Source organism: Callithrix jacchus, chromosome 14, assembly GCF_049354715.1.
Source record: "Callithrix jacchus isolate 240 chromosome 14, calJac240_pri, whole genome shotgun sequence".
In the NCBI taxonomy this organism is placed as follows: Eukaryota; Metazoa; Chordata; class Mammalia; order Primates; family Cebidae; genus Callithrix; species Callithrix jacchus.
The window spans coordinates 97624538-97645361 of NC_133515.1; the positions used below are offsets into that span (position 1 = coordinate 97624538).

A 20824-nucleotide genomic window follows, 5' to 3' on the forward strand; every position below is an offset into this window, starting at 1 on the left:
TTTTGTATTTTTAGTAGAGACGGGGTTTCACCATATTGACCAGGATGGTCTTGATCTTTTGATCTCGTGATCCACCCACCTCGGCCTCCCAAAGTGCTGGGATTACAGGCTTGAGCCACCGCGCTCGGCCTAGGGAAGTGTTCTTAACAGGGAGGGGTATATATGACCTTCACCTTCCTTTTCTCCTTCCTACTGGTTAGAAAGCAGATACGTGGCTGCAGCCACACTAGATCATGAGATACAAGCCACCAGCTAAGGACGGCTAGCCAAGTGAAAGGGCTGAAGGAGTCTAGGTCCCTGAGAAGTCTAGGTTCTGGGTCCCTGAAGCCACCCTGGCAGGGATTGCCTACCTCTGAGTTTCTTAATATGAATGAGAAATAAACTTCTCTCTTGTTTAAGCCATCATTATCTGAGATCATCTATTATTTTAAACTGAATTTAACTCTGATTTGCCAAGTAAATTATGAAATGTAACAACAAAAGTGAAAATACCTTAAAGATCATCTGCAAACTCTTGCTCCAGAAAAAAAAGTGCATCATAGATGTTTGATATCAGAATTCTAGTTATGACCACAAGACCTTTGAATTTTAAATCATAATCATAATCATGATAATGATTATAATAGCTGTATGTTGACTATACAAGGAGACAGTACAGAACAGTTAATAAATGGGGCTTAAGTCAGTCTACCTGGTGTGACACTTTTTGGATATGTAACTGTGGGAATGTCACTTACTGTTTCTAAGTGTCTATTATCTTTATAATGGGAATAATAAAAATTCTTAGCATGAAGTTGTAATCATCAGATAAATGCATGTAATGAAATCAGTAAAAATTAACCCCATGCAGTAGTATTGAACTTAACATTAGAACCCACCATTCCAGCTGGCCATGGTGGCTCACACCTATAATCCCAGCAATTTGAAAGGCTGTGGAAACCCTGTCTCTACTAAAAACAAAAAAATTAGCTGGGTGTGGTGGCATGCACCTATAATCCCAACTACTCAAGGTGGAAGCAGGAAAATCACTTGAACCCAGGAGCCAGAGGTTGCAGTGAGCTGAGATCGTGCCACTGCACTCCATCCTGGGTGATAGAGAAAGAGTCAAAAAAAAAAAAAGAACCTACTATTTCTACCACCTTTAAAGACCATGCATCAAATGACACCTATGTGGCAATATTTATAATTTAATTACCACAATAATACTGTCACATAGGTGTCATTATTTACATTACACAGATAAAATGATTTATAGAACTCAAAATATTTTGTGACTGAGCTGGAATGGAACCTAGGAAGCTTGATTATAAAATCTATATTTCTTTTCATGATACCATGCTTATTTGATTAATCTTTTAAAATATTATGTCAGGACATATGCATATGAAAATATTCTCCTACCATCATTGTATACTTTGTGGTTCCTCCTTCCTGTTAATAATCGCATTCTTACTCCCTTTGCTCTTTGCCCTTTGTCTAGCTAATTCCTAGTCTTGACATCTTAAAAATCATCTCACCTCCAGTCCTCACCCTAGGAATGTTTGGTTTTGTGTGTCCCCAAAATGCTCTTGCAGCACTTTCTACTTCTTTCATTGACTTGTAGAAGCACAAGGAGTTGTAGAAGCACTTGGGCATATCTAATGACCTGCACATCTACACTAAATGAAAGCAACCAGGGGTTTGGGAAGAGCTCATAACACACAGGTGCTTGTATATTTCTTCATCTGGAAACTGTCTCAGGTAATTCTGCATCAGAGGATGAGCTTCCCTTGGAGATTGACCAACATCAAAGCTCTATTTTCCTCCATTACTGGAGACTCGTGAGTGAGAAAATAAAATGGGAGATGCTAAATCCTAGGAGGAAGACCTATAATCTTCTTTTCAAAGAGAAATACACTAATAATCCTCCTTTGTCAGGTCCAGCAATGGTATACAAGTGTTTGTAGCAATCTCAGGAGGCAAAACTGGAAATCCAGACCTCAGTGGATTTTCCTGGAGTCTAATTACAGACTCTTTCCTGGAGTCTAATATCATAACCCAAATAGGTCTCCCGGTTAGTTTCTTACAGCATTGCTATTTTCTTCCATAGCACTTGATCTTAATTGAAAGTGATGCCATTTTGTGATTATTTGTTTAATATTCATTCCTCCAACTAGACTTTAATCTCTATGAAGGTAGGGACTATGGCTTTTTTAGTTCACTTAGTGCTAGGCAAATAATATTCAATATTCGTTGAAAGAATGAATGAATTGGTGAAACAGTACCTCATACAAAAGCTACATAGGGAATATAAAAGCAAGGTGAAGTGAGTAAAAAGAGCACTAATCCAATTTAGATTTTAGAGACTAAAAACCCTGATTTTAGACAACTTACTCCACTTCTATATCAATTTCTTCATGTAAAGTGGGGATATGATTTATTTCATTGGATTGTTGTGAAAATGAGTGGGGTAGTATGCATGTAAAGCACTTGGCAGAGTGAAATGTGCTAATGATTGTTCACAAACTTGACATTCTTAAAAATAAAAAGCCATCTCTTCCTCTTTCTCCTTTGCTGGATTAACTGAAGGAACTTTTGGGACACCTGGATGTTCTAAAGTATAATAATCTGTGAAAAGTGGAAAGACCTTAAATGACTAAACTCAGGCAGATGTAAGCTCCTTTTGCCCCTGAAATATCTTTCTCCTGTGGCCAGAAATTCTCACCTTCTATTCCATTTCTTAGAGATCATTTGGTGTCCTTTGATTCATGCAATGCATATGTATTGAGCATCTATAGAATGTTAAGCACTGAACTGGGCTTTGAAAATAATACACTGGTGAACTAGACAAGAAATGTTCAGTCTCAGAGCTTTATTTAAATGTGAATAAGTCCTGGAAAGAACTATGGGACTTAGTTATACACATAGCATTGTAAACAATGGTAACTATCTGGTTTTGCACATCTACCCTATCCCCAGCTCTATCACTAAGCACTAAGCACTAAGCACTATGCACAATCCCATCTAATCTTTACAAGGACTAGGCGAAATAGACTTAACAGTTTCTGCTTCGCAGGCAAGAAATCAGAAGCCACGCAGCTTCTGATGTAGGGGTTTGAATTAAGGTCTATGTGATACTACAGCCACAATTTTCCTTCTATCATGATGTCTGCCTACCAATGACTTTTAATGGTCTAATTGATTTATGAAGTTATGAACCAGCATATTTAATAATTTACTTCCTTTTATTAGATTCTACCCATATATGGCTGTTCAACTGAATACACATGGTTCTTATAATAATTGATGTAAAAGCAGGGGTTCACTAATGTTAGATTTTCACTGGTATATGGACACTGCCTGCATTTATTACAAAGATCTTTTAAAAACTACACTTAAAATGGAAGTAAAAGTCAGAGTCCACGAGTTTTTTTTAGACCTGGGGTGTTAAACTCATGGATCCTGAACCACATAAAACCATGGATGTGTTTGTATTGACCATTTTGTTTAATGCCATGTTTTAAAAGACAAAGAAATTAGTCAGGTCTTCTGCTTGGTCAAAATACCATCATTTAAACACTCATGTAATACCTAGCCCATTTCATTTAGCTCCTGATTTAGACCATGGAGTTCTTGAAAAAAGATATTTTTCTTAAGGATCTTTGTGTCTCTGGGGCTAAATTCAATTTCTGGCATACAGCAGAAGCAAAAGAAATGGTTGCTATATGAGTGAGAAAAAATCCTATGGGTTAAGAGCTTCCTGGAAGTATCACAGTAGGGTTGGGGCTGGGAAGAGACAGGACAAACTGAACAAATGAGATTTGTTATTCACTACCTCCTGGGAACCCAAAAGCCTTCTATTTGTTTTAACAAAACTCTCTTTCAAGAAAAAATGATCAGAAATGTATTTTCGCTAAAACATAAATGAGTGAATTCTGTTTTAAAGCACCTAAGGATGTTCCCTCAGGACTCTTTAGGTATACAGAATCCTGAGAAATTCAAAGATTAATAAGGCCCTGAGTCTACTTTCTAGGAATCACAGACTGTGTAGAAAAACTACTACTGGATATGATGAAAAAGATAAAGATAAATATAATAATAACGATGGTGACAGCAGTAGTAGCAATGATCATACAGGTAAAACATGGCATAAAAACTGTATAAATCAGTGCTTCAGGATCTCAGCCTAGATTTGGCTCTCTTTTCTGTTTTCTGCTCCAAAACGGTGGCAGAAATAATGAACTTTTGGGCAATTGCTGGTAGGTTTTGATTAGGAGAGGCTTTTCAGAGTTTCTGAAAAGAATACAGCCATCTGTTCATAAAGCTGGCCCTGAGAATTACTAACTAATTTAGATGAATTTTCCTCAATGTTCTAAGTGTTATGACCCCTCAGGCCTACTACTCTCTAGGGCCCATGCCTCTGCCAGCTGTACAGCAAACCTACATTCAAATTTCTCACTCTGCTAGAGATGGGCAGAAATCTATGCTGATGATACTATATAGCCTGTAGTCAGAGTTATGTGAACAAAGATGTTCTTTTAAGTGGTATTTTAAAAGTTAAAATGTAATAAGAGAACAGTGAGCTAAATCTTGTTCATATATATGTCATAGTGTAATCCAAGTATTTAAATAATACGTTTGCAAAGAATTTTGATTGAAAAGATCATGTTTCTGCTATTATGTTAAGGAAACTGTAGAATATAAATTTTAAAGAAATGAGCAGTCTCATTTAGAAAACAATATTGAAAATGGAAGAAAACATAACTTAGTAATAGATTGCAAGTGATTTTTATTCTTTTTTCTGTTTTGTTTTTTAAATTTTCACAGTGAGTGAATATTATTCTTTTTACTTAAAAGAGGCAAATTCCCAACCCTCACTGACGCACACTTAAGAGCTGTTATATAGAATAGCCACATGAAGAACCAAGTATCTGATTAATGAATTACCTAGAATGCCAATAGCAGCCCTCTTTAGTTCTAGTTCTTAGAGTTTTGTTAAATGAGTTTATAAAGCTAAAAAAAAGTCTTCTAAAAGAAAAGTAATGTCTTTTTTATTTAATTATTAAAAAAATTATGCAGTCTACCTAATCCTAGACAACCACAACATGAATATTCTCACTGTTACAATGAGGTGATCTCAATCACCATGATAACAATCAGTGGTATCTAATCTAGATACGAATTCAAAGAAATGACTTTATTCCTAGTTATCTATTGTGGGAAGCAATAATCACAATCCAAAGAAGACAGCTGGAATATTCTGTGGATTTTTAGCCTTCCCTCTATTATGTCATCTCTCAGTGAATTTCCATTTACGGATGTATAATCTTTAGATCTATTACAAAGATTTGGATACTGCTTACCAGCAATCTCCAGTTGGCATTTGAGGAGGTGATTCTCAGATAACGTAGAAGCTGCTCACTTTACTTTCTTCTAAATAAGTAGTCATAAGCAGTATACTGTCATTGTGCTATGAGCCCTTATAAATACAGTGTGTTGAATTCATCTACCCATTGTTCTACAGAAAGTATCCATTAACTTCATACATGGTTTTAGATCTACCCAGTGCAAAAGGTGGCCTGTTGGTTATGCTCAGTTCCCTACTCCTCATTATGAATTTATTTAACTTCTCAATTTAAATTAAGAGCTATTGAATCGAGGACACTAAATACTACCACTTCTTTATTAAAAACAAACAAATAATAACCATCAATGAGTGTCAAATAAAAGAAAGTGTTCTGCTAAGCATTTAATGAACATTATTTCTAGTCCTCACAACGATTTTGTGGGATAGGTTATAATATGCATTTAACAAATAAGACTGGGGCTCAGAGAGATTAAATTATTTGGCTAAGGCCATGAAGATGTTAAGTAGTGGGATTAGAATCCAGGTTTGATTCTGACATATAGTCCAGTATTCTTCTGTTTTCCCATGTTGCTGATATCTGATCTTTAAATTTTTTTTCAAAACTTTCATTTTACACCCTAAGAACCAGACTTTGAGGAATGAAGTAACTTGCCCAAGTTCATATGAAAACAAAGCAAATTCAGATCTGAATCAGATTAATTGTCCTTATTTGTTTTTTAAAATTATGTTATCTCTGCAGTAACAGCAATCACTGCTAATACAATGTTTGGCATATTTTAATTGGCATGAAATTAAAGATATTTTATAATATTGTAATTTTTCTGAATTTGAGATAATTTTGAAGTCGCAAATTTTCCTTCCTTTTCCAATGGGAAACTCTGCAAAGCTATAAACATGTCAGTGGGGAAGATTCAGAGCAATTAGTCATTAGCCACTTTGGCACAACTGTGGTCAAATTTCCATCCAGGAACAAAATGGGAATGTTCTCAAAGGATCAGTTGCCAAAGCACTTCAAGAAGTTTCCTCTTAATAAGAAAGCCAAGCTTCTTGACCTACTATTCCATTTTTCCTTTTTCTTTCCTCCCTCCCTCTCTCTCTCTCTATTTCTCTTTTCCCCCCTCCCCTTCTTATTACAGGAAACTAACATTCACCGAAGATCTTGTATATGCCAGAGACCTGTTCTAAGCACTTTCAAAGACGTTATGTTTATCCTTACAATTAATCTCAGGGCTACAATTTTCATTTTCCAATATTTAGACAACTTGTTCAGAGTGATAAGGCCTAACTTTAAAGCCACAACTCTTTAAGCCACGATATACTTCTAGTGAGATGCAGTCATGTCTCATACAAACAGGCTGCAATCTTTTCGGCAACTGAGAAGTATAGACTTAATTGACACCCTGAATATATTCAAATAAACTATTAAAATACTTACAAGATTTGAAAACTTACAAGATTTGAACAAAAAATATTTACAAGAGGATATTGGGTAATTTTTTTGCTGTGTTAATAGTATTGTTGATATATGTAAATTATTATACACAAAATGATTATGTCTTAATTCATTCAAATTAACCCATTAGAGAGAGGAAGAATGGGGACAGAAATGAAACAAAGTGGCCTTGTTACTAACATTGGGTGATGTGTACATGGGGTTTATTGTATTATTCTCTCCAAATATGTATCCTTTCCCTAATAAAAAAATTAAAAAATAATAAGATGTTTGTAGATTGGTTGTAGTTTGGTAGAACTTCTGGGTTTAAACAACACATTTATCACTTAATATCATGTGACCTTGGGCAAATTACTTTCATCTCAGAGACACAATTTCTTAGTCATAAATGAAGTTACCTTGCAGACACTTACCTTGCAAAGCTGTAAGTAATGTAACGTGTGTAAGTATCCAACGCAGTGCACTGTACATGCTGTTTTTTTTTTTACAAAATTGCTAGCTATTATTATTATAAGGTATAAGTGATCTCTGCTTTCATTTACTTGCTCTTGAGACCTACCCTAGAGATAACTTCCAATAATTCAACTTTGACTAAGAGCCAAAGATGAATGATATAGGTATATGTTCTATGTATATGGTCTTCTACTGAGCACCTCTTTGGATGAATGTCAGCTTTCCCAGTTTCTCCTAAGCCATTGGTGACTTGGATCTAGATTACTTTCCTCTGCCCTCTTCCAGTTCACATGGATTTCTTCTTTCTAATACCTATACCAATTCTGGCCAAGGCCTCTTGTTTTCAGAATGAATCACATGTTATTTTATATTATATTATATTTTATATTATTCCTTGTATAGCCAGTTTATCAAATGTATTGGCTATATTATTCTTCATCACTGCCACAGATATGCTCTAGCATGCCTCCCTTCCCCATCCCAAGATGATATCTTGGGCTGACTTATATTTTTTCAGTCACTTTTAGGTATCAGAAAAGTGGTTGTTTCTAGACATTAAAAAGTTTAGTCTAATTAAAATATACATTTCTTCTACACCAGTTCAGTCTTTCCTGTTTTTTTTTCAGCACAATTTTGAACTAGGATTTCAATCTAGCAGTGGGGAGAGGGGGTAATCTGTTCTTTTGTTCTGCTTGCTTCCCTCTTCTATTATTTGCTCTGCTGCTTCTAGGGAGGGGACCGAGAACAGGATTATACAGGAAATGGACAAGGTCTTTGCTGGTGCCTGTGTAACCTGGCACTCTGTGAGTCGGATGCCCAAATGCTTTGTCATTATCCTGGGGTGTCTGAGAACTCTTTAACAACTCGTGACTGGGAAGAAGTTCCATACTCCACAATTTATTGATGGGGCAATGCACAGTTGACTTACTGCTCCACCTATTCTGCTGGTCTCAGGGATACAGCTCTCTAAAAGGGACTTAGACATGTATCAGACATGATTTCTTTCCTCAAGAAATTTTCAGTTTTATGTGAGAGCTGGCATGTATACAGTGATTATAAGTTCAGATGTGCTAAGAGGACTGAGAAGTAACTTTAGGATGACTGGGTTAGGATATCTATGGAAGGGTCAGATTTTCATAATCAGAACAGCTCCTGCAAAGTGATTTCCATAGTATTTGAAGAGAACTCATCTCTGTTCATGAGTTTGAGAGCTTATCTAAGACAGAGTACCTTAGATAAGGTACTCTGTGTTTGCATGCATATGTGGGTCTCTTAGTGTCTCCTGTTGGTCTTACTGTCCTTACATTGTTTGGATCTGTATATGCATGCTAATTCCTGGAAGGAAAGCCCCAGTTACTCTCGTAGGCTTCTCTTAACCCCAGTAGGATGAAAATCTTATTTCCAAAGCTTCCCTGCTAGAACAAGCACATGAGCTTGACTGTGGTTGCTTTTGTTTCCACAGGGTCGCTTCAGAAGCCAAGACATGCTCACACCACTGAGAAATGATTGTGGGTTCAAGTTCTACAACTACAGCATGAGAAATCCAGAGGAAAATTTAAATGATATAGATGTGTCTCAAGCCTTCCATAATTTAGGCTTTTCCTTCCAGATTATTTTACTTTAAAATAATTTTATTTTAAAGACAGGGGACTTATTTTAGCAGCTATAACCATAATATAATAATTTGCAGAAGATCAATAATTTGATTCTTAGATTACCTTTTTTCAAAACTAAAATTCTAAAGTCGAATGGTAAGAACAACAAATTCTTTACTGTCACATGCTATTATGCAATCTGCAGAGTATGTTCACAATAACTCCTAACTAGAAAGGGTAAGTAATATACTTATTCTCACTTGAGGAAACTAAAACTCAGAGAAGTTAAAAGTCTTCCAGGCTACACACTATGAGGCCGAAAGCACAGATGTGATGCCTAAAACACACATCTAATGACTCTTAAGTCTGTACTTTTCATTACATAGTTCAGCTTTTGTCTTTCTAAAGCAGTTTTTCTAACTAGGTTCTTCAGAACTGCAATGAAATGTTGATAAGTATATTTTCACATAAGTTTCCTGTGCAAACAGGTTTGGAAATATAAAATTAATCAAAGCTAAACAGACACGATGGTCTTTATCACAGGACCACTCAGACTTATTATTAACATGAGCGCTGGGAATATCTAAGAGTGGGATATAGTAAGAATTTCCCTCAAAAGAAGTGTTTCCAAAAAAACTCTGTTTCTTTAAAGACATATTTCTAAAACCCCGAAAATTTTCAAAGCTTAACATATTCTTACCACCAAATTTAAACCATCCTTCCTTTCAATTATGCACTTGATCTAGAATGAGAAATTTTCAACAGGCCTTCCTTTTCAATGCTGTCTTAAAAGTAATGATTTGTTATAAAGCTATTACTCTTAAATATTTTGCTTAAAATTATACAAAACAATCTATTACAGTACATTGAACATATTGTGTATATATCATGTAGGTGTGTGTGTGTGTATCTATCTATCTGGATGTATGTGATTCTCTACCTCACCCCTACTTTGAGTACCGTTCTCTGCACTTGGCCAGTCTGCTTTAGTGCACACGTCTACAAACACTCAGCAAATGAAGGTTCTGATAGGCTAAACCTGATCTGAACATGTTCTGCAACACGTGTTGTGTGTATGGCCTCCCTTTTCTGCCATTTACTTGGTGTTACTTGAGAAGCATATATTTGATAAACAAAAGATAAGCAAGTGATATTGCCAGATCCTGCACAAAAGTCGAGGTATACGCGTCTCCTGGAGTGTTTTATAGGTGCTTAGGGCACCTTGGGGGAAAAGGTAAAGGAAAAGAGAGGATAAAAAGCAGAAGACAATTAAGGGTTGTCAAATGTCCTCTGACATTATTTATGAAGAGCACCACAGAATTAATGGAGTTGGGGAGGGTTGTTCATTCACCATGCTACCTGGGATATGTGTATATTACCTATTATTTAACTATCAGCCAATTAGGACAAATATTGGAAAAAATTGGAAAAAAATGCAGCAGGACACCTAGAACACTAGCTCAGAAGAAATGGTGAAATGCAGACTGAAAGGGTGGTCAGAAAAGAGAAGAGGTGGGCAGGAGAGAAGATTGGGGTGTTTACGGGGAGAAGGAATTATTTATGTTCCAAGCTCAGGTGCTATATAAACATTACTATATTAAGTCTTCAACATTCATTTAAGATAACTATATTCTCCCTATTTTTAAAGTGAGAAAATAAACTCAAAAGATTAATTAGAACCAAAATCCCTACTCAATTCTCCGAATCATCCAGGAGTTGTCCTATTATACAAAAGGAACTCAGAATTTAGATGCAAGTTTTATAGACTTCAAAGAGAGAAAATGATGCTCTTTTTAATCTACAGATTAACAATATACCTGAAATTTCCTAGTATATTTGGCAAGAAATAGAGGAAGAAGTGGGGAAAACCTGAAGGAAATTGAAAAGGCTCTTTGAAGAGTTGAAAACAGTAAGACCATTTTGGATTTAATGTGTGTGGGGGTGGGGGTGGGTGAAATGTGGAGAGGGGCTAGAAACATTTTTTTGGTTCTGTAGGAAAGAACAGTTGAAAGGTATCTTTTCTTTATTATAAAAGCCTGGGAAAAAAGAATGACAGAGTAGCTCATAGAAGACTCTTCCCACAGACACACATTGAAAGATTGATTAGTCATGAAATGGGTTGGAAAAACAGAGGAGGTGTGGGGAGAGTATCAGATAGAAATACTGTTTTTGGAAAGTATTAAAAGATAGAAGTATTGCAGTATAATATTTAACCAAAAAGGCAGGGCTCCTGAAATGTTTTCATTGAAGTTCAATGATCAACTGTAGGTGCAGGTTGGGGGAGAAGGGAGATAAGGGACATGTTATTCAGCTACACTGAACAGTAATTCATAGATAACCTTAAAATATATCCAATAAGGAAATAAACTTAAAAATTTCCTTTCAGTTCCATATTCTGGTCTCAATTATATGCTGGCACTGTATGGTAGGGTGAGGATGATAAAGTAAAGGCATAGTAGAAAGGGGATGCATTTAAAGGAATAAGAGAAACAGAAAACTTGAAGTCTTAGTGCAGCAATTTTTAGTGAAATAATTCTGTGCATCTATACCACCTTTTCATTTCACTTGACTTAAAATTGCATTTATCTGTCTTCCTCATTGAAGGTGGGGACTGTATCTTACTGAATTTTGTTCTACAGTGCCTACACAGTTCTTGGCACATTTACTCAATAAATCTAAGTTTTATAACATAGAGTAAGCACTATAAACTGTTCACTATTTGACTCCTTATTCAGAAGTTCTGCAAAGAATGGAGATTGCTTCAATTTTGACCAAAGTGGCTTATGAGCAATTGATTTCTGATGAAACGGATGCTAATGATAAGGATAACTTATTTATTGTACATTTTCAATAATAAGCCATTATATTTTTTACGTATATAATCTTCTATTTTTTGTTCAAGAATCCTGTGAATTACTATTAGAAACTGAGGCTGAGATTTTAAACAACTTATTCAAGGTCACAGAAGTAATAAACTATGGACGTGGGAATTTTTGTCTAAGTATTAATATATCTAGCTTAAAAACTGTTGTTTATTTTTCCTCTCATAATTTTCTCTGAGCTAACCGAAATCACAGAAGTTTTCCCATTCACAAACTAAAAATGAGGAAAGAATAATAGTTTAGTGGTTTTCATCTCATTCTGAAGAATAAATACCTTTATAATCATTTAAAAGAATAACAATTTTGAACATGATTTAAGTTTATTTCACAATTTCTTTTCATTTTTTATAAAATTTTTCATGAATAAGAAAGGAAACATCAAACACTTCATATAAAGTTATAGAAACTCTTGAACTTCTGGAATTAACAAAACTGATAGTCTTCCATTAACTCATAACATCAAGTGCCAAAATTTTCAGCAAACAGAACTTGCTGATTGAAAGTGAGCCTTGTGCAGCACTACTTGATACATTAAAAGCAAAATATTAATAAGCATTTCAGCTTTATTAATAATGCTTAATGGGTCTCCAATGGGACATTTTACTCAAAATTTAAAATTGGACTTCAAGAAATCAGAAATAAACACACTAATCACAAATTACTAAAACCAAAGCAAAATATAAAACATTAGACCCTTGTAGCACCAGGGTTTACTATTTCAAGAAATCTTAAATTGCGAAAAGATTCTAAAATATAAGATAACAGAAATATTAGGATCTGTTGATTTACATTGAAAAAAATTCACCCAGCGTTCAAAGTACATTTAACATGTTAATGATTTGCCAAGAAAACCCAAAAACTATTTACATACAGCTCCTCAAAAGTTCATAGTCTTTCAGAGCCTAAGAAGTGATAAACAAGATCCAAAAAAAGGAGAAAAAATATACTTGAAAAGTGAGAGATTTCTATTTTTAGGAAAATACTATATAAGGAACAATGAATAAGATTCATTCTATGGATTGATAATAATTGCAAATAAATTTAACTGATTTGTTAGCACTTTGCTTTTTATGAGCAATGCCTCATAAAAATAAAATCTTTTTTAAGTAAAAGAGATCTACTTTCTATAAAAAGTTCAGCAATTACTTTATTAGATTCATTGAGCTTGAAGGCCACTTGGTGAATGAGAGTACTCCAAGTCTTAATTATAATTTGGAACAAAAGGAAATAGAATGTTCACCTGGAAATAATCCAACAACTCCTTGGAATTACCATGCATTTAAAAAAAGAATAAACAATTGATGGTTACACAGCAGGTTGTCTGTGTTAGGACTGCAGTAAATAAAGTAAAGCAGTGGAGAAATCCAGAGAGAGTTTAAGAATTGTGAAAATTACCAGATCTGCATGCTTTAAGTTAGCTGATAGGGGTATAGAACAGCTCTTTAATGTATTCACAGGCACCTTATTATTAAAGTGTCAAACCTCTTTGAAGATTCTTCAGTAATTTACTATTACATTTCTGTTTCATTCACTAAATAGTTTCTAAAGCATCCCCAAGACCCTTCCATTAGTAAAAGTTCTCAATGAACTAAGCTGGGAGAATGCAAACTATTTTGATTCACTTAAGAGAGCCTAAGTTATCATTAGAAACAAACTGTAAATGAGAAATGCAATGCTGTGGTCCCCTCACAGTGTGAACATGTTAAAATAATTCCATAGCTCAAGACAGCATAATCTAAATAAGTGGAGCATATAGCTACCATAGAGGGATTTATATTCCCTCTTTGACTTATCAATATTCTTATTCTTGTAAATAGGTAAAAATATTTTATCTTTTTACTTATTAAGAGACCAAAAGGAGGATACGCATGTAAGTATATTTAAAAGCACTCTTAGAGGTATTAATATAATGCTTTAATATCTTTACAAAAAATAAATCATAAATTTTTTTGAGATAGGGTCTCGCTCTGTCACTCAGTTATAATTTTTAATCTAGTTTTTTTGTTACTAACAAAGATATTTAAAGAAATGTTAATCATGCAGATGGTTTGAGTAGAAATTTAATTTCTTGATATAATTAACAAGGTACATGCAATTGATTCTTATTAGAACAAATGCTTAATTGACAAATACTGAGTTTCTACTATAAAAGACATTGTACAGATATTGTGGAAATATGTTAAAAAGTTATTAAAATCATTGCTTTTTTTCAGACAGTGAATTTATATTGTAGGGATGTCTTTAAGACAAAAAATTTCCTTAAGATACTATTTTTAAAAATATATTGAAGGGATGGATTAGGTGTTTTCTATGGACCCTGTCCAGCTCATATATTCTATTAATCATACGAATTAACCATTGGGATAGTAAAAATATCAATCATTCTTTGATATAGCTGTGTACCATTTGATACTTTAGGAAAATTAATATGTTTATATTCACTATACATAATGGAGATGGACATTGTCAATTTCAACCTTAGATTAATTAAATGTGATCGTTTCCGTGGAGAGAGCCTTCCTATTTTTCTAAATAATCATTAATTTTAGCAGCATGGAAATCACTCAATACAAAGAAAAAGACCTTGAGAACAGTGAAAATACATTGCTGTTATCAGTTAGGAAACCACATGTTTGGTACTGATGCTGAACTGTTATTCCGTGAAACTCCCGAGGGAGCTTCTCCACAATGTTTGGAATTCATAACTACATGCAACCCAAATGGAAAATCTGTAGCTTGACCAGGACAATATTCCCGATAATGTTATTCTATCACATGTGACTCACATGTAATTGGGAGGTGATTTTCAGAGTAGTAAATCAAAGCAGGGCCCTTAGCAACTACAAATCCCCTCACTTCTGCAAAGGCTATCTGGTGTTCAGAATAGCCTGGAATGGCATATCGAGATCAGGTAACATCTAACTAACTCGAGCATTTGTTAGATACAGACTCTATTCAAGACAGAGCTCAACCCAATTTAGTAAAGATTTACCAGCAGAGTAGGGGTTAAATTAATTATTAATTGGTAAGGGTGTTGAGAAACTCACCACCTGGCTTCTTAAAAGCGTTTAACAACTTCCGAGACTAGTTACCTAATCTTTGAAATGAGAAAGAGACTCTAACTGAGGCCTTGCCTCCCAATCATCAAGCTCCTCTTTTCCCAATGCCTCTGCTTTTTTCAGGTAAGAATCCTTAGCATTTCCCCAAAGGGACATTTGTGGTAGTTGTGAGTATCTTTCTGAGTGCCTGGAAGATTACATTTTTTGGAGAAGAAACAGGAAGGCGCAGATTATTTTTAGGAGGCGTGGAATGTTATTGTATAGACACTCAGGAAATTTTTATAGAAGAAAGGGAGAAAACGAGGAAGAAATAAAGAAAGCGAAAGGAAAAAAAAGGAGAAAAAAACAGGCGGAAGGTGGGAACGCTAGTTAGGCAGGTCATCTTCTGGTTTGCAGTCCTCATCCAGCAAGATGAGAGCAAAAACTGCGCAAGAATAAAACAAGAGATCTGCCTGAGGAAAAGCTATGCAAAAGCTTTACAAGCTTTAAAGGATGAAAAAGCTGCACTACTCTCTTTTATAGCACCACTTCAGGTTAACCCAGTCAAGCCTTCTTCCCTCTGTCTTTCAGTCCCTTTCCTTTCCGTTCTCTGCAGGTGGCTTTATATGGAAGATTTCCAGGAAGGCTGGAGACAGGCATCTCTGATTTGGGTTCTGCCTCCTAGGAGCCAGAGGAGAGCTGGCAAAGTCCACTTTGGGTTTACCCTGCAGCTTCATCACTCCACGAAGTCCTATTCTCTGCAGCTGCAGCAGTTTTGGAGGAGGATAGATGGGGAGAAAAGTGGGACTGTAACTGCAGTGTCTTTGAAGGCTGGATTCCCTGAAGGATTTCAGGGAATAAAGCAGGAAAAGGATGGAAATGGGCCCTGGGCAGTTCTCAAACAGGAACTGCAGCTTCTGATACGCTAGTGCTCCCCCAAGACTCCAGGGATTCCAGAGAAATTGACTGAGACGCAGACGAGGCCAGAAAAGCTAGACTAAGCATCCAGTGAGGTGGGTATATTAGAGCTGAGGGGCAATAAAAAAGAGAGAGAAAGAGACCTTACAAGACAAAGAGAGGCAAGGAAGAGAAAAGAGATGGTATAAAAACGGACTCCTGGAAACAAACTCAAAAGATGTGGTGGAGAGCAGACATTTATTTGCAGTCTGCAGCAATGTCACTGAGGATGCTGAAAATCAAAGAAGGAAACATTTCCACTCAACATTACTTTTTAATTGTTTATTCCATAGACTAGACGTTAATTTACTTTTCTCTGGATCCATGGTTCTGGGCTCCAGTTTCCTCATCTATAAAGCAAGGGGTTTGGACTAGATACCCTGCAGCGTCTCTGCCTAATTTGATCCTCTCAGTCAACCTATGAGCCAGGTTACTCCAAGACCAAGCATTTATAAGTTTTGATACCCAATTCTCCCCTTTTTCATCTGACACCCCTCTTCATCAATGCAGTGCCAACACCTGCACCATTCATCGAACTGATGCCAACTCTCAATGATGACAGGAAGCATGCCTCAATTGTGACAAATGATTAATCCTTCTGCCCTGGAGTAAGGAAAGGAGGAATAGACAAGGCAGTATGATTTATACTTTGAATTTCCAATGAGAGGTTCTTCTCAAATTTTCAGTTATAAATTTCAACCACTTAAATAAATTATAAATTCCTCTGAGGGGTTCCAAATGGTTGGACTGATCAAAGGGCCAAAGAGCCCTATTTGATGGACCCCCCCTACCCAATTTGAGGGAAAATTTATTTCATTTCATCCCCAAAATTCGATCTGCTTATTTCGTGGAAATCCAGCAAGCATTAGCCATGCTTTTTTGTCATCTGTCTGCCTCATGCCCATTCTGCCAACCTGCTTCAGTGCAGCATTTTCTGGGGTTATTAAATACCCAAGGCTCAATGAGCATGCATTCATGAGTAAGTTGTTCAATGATGCAGGATCACCCCCTACTCCACACACACACACACAAACACACACACACGTAGGCAGTTTAAATGATAGTGGGGTGCTAAAATGTGTTTTCACTTTTATTTTAAATTTTAAATTTGTCTCAACCTGAAATTCCTTTAGAAATTAAAATAACTATTAATATGTAGAAATAAAACTCCCCAGCTTCTCTTGCCTTCAAGTGGAAAGTGACACACAAATAGTATATACTTAGTGTTTTCTACACCCACCAGCATTTCTATTTTATTTTAGTTTCCAAAATATGAACAGGAGAGCAACTCTAGAAAAATGGATTCCCACGCTGGCATCTCACAGGGCACTGATCATGCAATGCTGAGCACTCACCATTTCCTCCACGCAGAGAGCATCAGCATCTCCTCTCCCCCTCCCCAAACACATTCTCGCACCCCTGAGGGTATTCAGCAATCTGATTTCCACCCGATGTTTGACCTTGCAAAGACCCTTATTCCAGTTTCTGGGCAAGGAACAACACATTTTAACTCAAAACACAAAACGACCTTTTATCCTTTAAAGAAATACTACCAAATGTAACACACCTGGATTTACATTTTTCAACCTTACATTCCAATGGGGAACACGGAATGCAAAGGCAGGTAACTAGTTTGGGTCTGACAGTCCCCATTCAGCCACCGAGTCTGTGACTCGGTTTAAAATCGACAGTGCGGTAGAGCATCCTTCCCTTTTTTGCCCATTCACCATAGTGACGAAAAATCAAAAAACCAAAAAATTATCTACTCATTTCTGAAAACTGAGAGAAATGTGCTCATTTTGCGCCTGCCTCCATGGATCTTAAACACTAACATCCCGCTCAGAGATCAACCATGATTTCCATCTCCTCCACTCAGTTTTTACTTAGCAAACACCTTTGCTGCCCTTCCACTGTGAGAAAAATGGTGCACCAATCCCACGGATGACAGGTTGCTACTCGACTGCACCCGCTCAATAGTTTTATCAGTAACTGGAAAACTTCACAATCGGTCAATTAGCTACTTAAATCTGTCTAAGACAAACTAAGAAAGCATCTCAGTTTCACCTGTCTTAAATCTAGTCTAAGACAATCCCCCAAACACGCCGCATATAAACACTCCTCCTTCCCCCACCCCCAATATTCCAAAAGATCCCCCATGGACTAACAGCACATTCAGATAGCCAGCATTAAGCAAGGCAATTGTCACCATGCATTTAGACATCTATGCAAAGCAAAGTATGTGACAATAGCCAAAGCATCTTCCTCACAATTGGTTGCACTACACATGCAGAAATGCAATGAAGATTGTATTTTCCACTTACAGTTATAGCGCTGCGCACGGTCACTTAACGAAAATGATAAAACTCAACAGTTCTTTTTTAAATATGTATATATATTTAATTCAGGTAAACGCTTAAGCCGTCTCTGTGTGTGGTTCTCTCCTGCTCTCTTTTTCTCTGGAGCTCTGGGCTGCTTAAATCCCTCTTGGATCGCGCCTTGCAAGCCCAGCCGCTGCCGCAACACGCTCGGGTAAATCTTTGCTGCAGATTGGGAATCCCATAGAAAACCTAGGGTCCCTGGAACTGGATGCGCAGGCGCGCGAGCCTCCGCCTCTCCAGGCACCCCCTCCCCTTTCCTCCCTTCCCTCCTCCCCCAGCTCCGCAGCCCCAGCTAGGAGAACTCTGGAGCCTAAGACCAAAAGCCGCCTGGCGATGGCGCATGCTCAGTTGGAGGGGCTTGGAGTTTCCGCTGGTGAATTCCAGGTCTCCAGATTTTAGCAGAAACTCAAAAGGAAAGTAGATAGGAAAAGGGAGTCCGGCTGCCGGAGCAACCCGTACCTGGACGAGCGCGAGGGAGGACGGGTTGGGCTCGCCACGCCCCGCGGTTACCGAGCCTGGTGGCTGAAGTAGAGGCCGAGATGGAACAAGTGGAGCCGCTTTTCCTGCCTCTCTCTGTCCTAGCCGGCCCCCAGCCCACCCTTTGTCAGGCTGTATGTAAGGTAAAGGAAAAAACTGCAGAAATCTCCGAGAGAAGACTTCCCAGCAAGCTGTGAGCACATCTAGCCGGCTTACTGAAGGAACGGTTATGGTGATTTTGTCATGGGCCATTTCATCCGAGGGTCTTCTGCTAGGAGTACTGGGAGCCGGGTCCTCCAGCACCCAGTGTCCCCGACAGTCTCAGTCCAGAACGGAGTTGGAAAAATGTATGTTGATGGAAGCTGGATCCGAGGCTTCTTGCCCTTTGTACCCTAAGCCACGCGCCTTCTGTGTGCACTTAAGTGTAACAGATGCTTTGCGTCTGGCGGGGAGGGGGCATTTAAAGGGCGGGAATAAACTATTTTGCGAATCCACGGTTAAGGGCTCTGGTTAGGCCACGTTATAAAGCCCCCTTTGTGTCCTTGAACAGCTAAAAGGTTTGCCAGCCCTCCCAGGCTCCCCACTGGCCTGCCAAAGCCTAGAAGCCTTGACAAGGTGTAGTGCCCAATAAATGTTTGGTCGGTCGCTTCCCCACCAGGAAAGCAAGAAGAATTCCCAGAGGTCCCCAACCAGATCACTTTCCTCAAGTGTGTATATTGTACATGCACTCATTCGACAATTATTCACCGAAGCATTTACAAATACTATTAGACACTCTTTTATACTTTGGGAATAAGTACGGTTAGCAAAACTCCCTCCTGGGCTTTACATTCAGGTGGGAGTTTTATTTTCAAGAGAGGGAAGTTCTGGAGGCGCGATGAAGATCGAGCTCTGTACAATTTGCACAGCGTCTTCACACACCTTATCACGTTCAGGAAAACTTCAGAGCTGACCCACTGGTTCAGTGCTGGGGACACCAAGAGCCTCTGCCGTGGCAAATGAGCTCTAAATTGAAAAATCTCCAGCTGCTCCTGGTTCCAAGTCGAGAAGTCCAGCTTTGACTACAAACTTGGGACTACTAAAGTGGGCAGCAGGAGAAACTCCGCCAGACAAGTCTGTGGCAATTTAAGGTTCATGCTAAGTGAGGGACTCAGGCGGTGACGTCTAAGTCTCATTCCCTGCCAACCTGGCCAGCCCAGAGCCCAGAAACGGGCTTCCCGGGCAGGACGCCTCGGGAAGATTGCGCAGAGGAGGGGCGCGCTCTCGGGACTCTCGGAACTCCCGGGACACCCGGGACACCGCCCGCGGTTGTCCCCTCCCGGCAGGGCTCTTCCGCCGGTGTTGGTGACCGCGGAAACCTGGAGCGCGGAGTCATGCGGACCAGGGCGCGCGGCCGAGGCGCGCTGCGGCAGCCGAACACGTTTAGAGTCTGGCGGGCGCCTGCCCCTCGTCCTGGAGCCGCAGTGCGCACTGCGCTGCGGGGCTCCGGGACTGGCCGGGCTGCTCCTGTTTCCTAGGACGCCGGGGTGGGCGAAGTCAGTTTTGAATAAGTCGGTTTTCCTTTTTTGGCTAAAAAAACTACCTCCAAAGCTTTCAATTTCTCGTCTTTGGTCCATTTCCCCTACTAAAGCATTTTACGCTTGGCTGTCTGGTTTCTCTCTCCAGAACAGCCTCTGCACTGCAATCTGCATCTACCCAAAGGGTCGTGATGCCGTTTCTCCGCTTCAATGAGATGTACCTATTTATTGCACCCTGAAAGTCTCTTTCGTGGCCGTGTTCGATTTTACATAACTTACTTTCAACTTGTGTTTAGGAAAAAATGTACCAGACTGATACTTTAAATCATGCTCTGTTGTAGAATAGGATTGATTTCAATGCCTGCACTTTTGTAAAGCAGCTTGTCTAAGTGGGCGGGCAGATTTTTTAAAGTTCCATTTGCACTGCAGCGCTGTTTGTGTCCTAAATGCGATATTTTAATTTCTAATCTCCAGCTATTATGTAGCTTTATCTTTTTCAGCTTCTAATATTTTGTTGTTGTTTAATCTTTTTGGTATGCCTTTTAGCCGAGTAGCACACACGAAGTCACAGTAACAAAGCCAATTCTAAGACTTCAAAGGAATGTTATCCTTTGAATTACAGTAGGCAAATCCCCTCTTTAGGATGGGAGAATGTACTTGAAGGAAGGAATGTGGCAGGGACCCTAAGAAGTGAAGGAGCCTGCTGTTTCCTCTTTCAGGCATTTGC

General features: G+C 38.1%; 1 protein-coding gene across 2 annotated transcripts in view; it reads right to left on the reverse strand.

The window, feature by feature from the left end:
- Positions 1-18756, reverse strand: part of VSNL1 (visinin like 1) — a 112870-nt gene extending 94114 nt beyond the window's left edge. The window contains exon 1 of one of the 2 annotated variants that reach the window (XM_078349925.1): positions 18563-18756. The gene's annotated coding sequence lies outside the window, so the exon portion shown is untranslated. Of the gene's footprint in view, positions 1-18046; positions 18275-18562 lie in introns of those variants that run through there. The other variant, XM_002758017.5, reaches the window with a different exon arrangement.
- Between the last annotated feature and the right edge of the window lie 2068 nt (positions 18757-20824).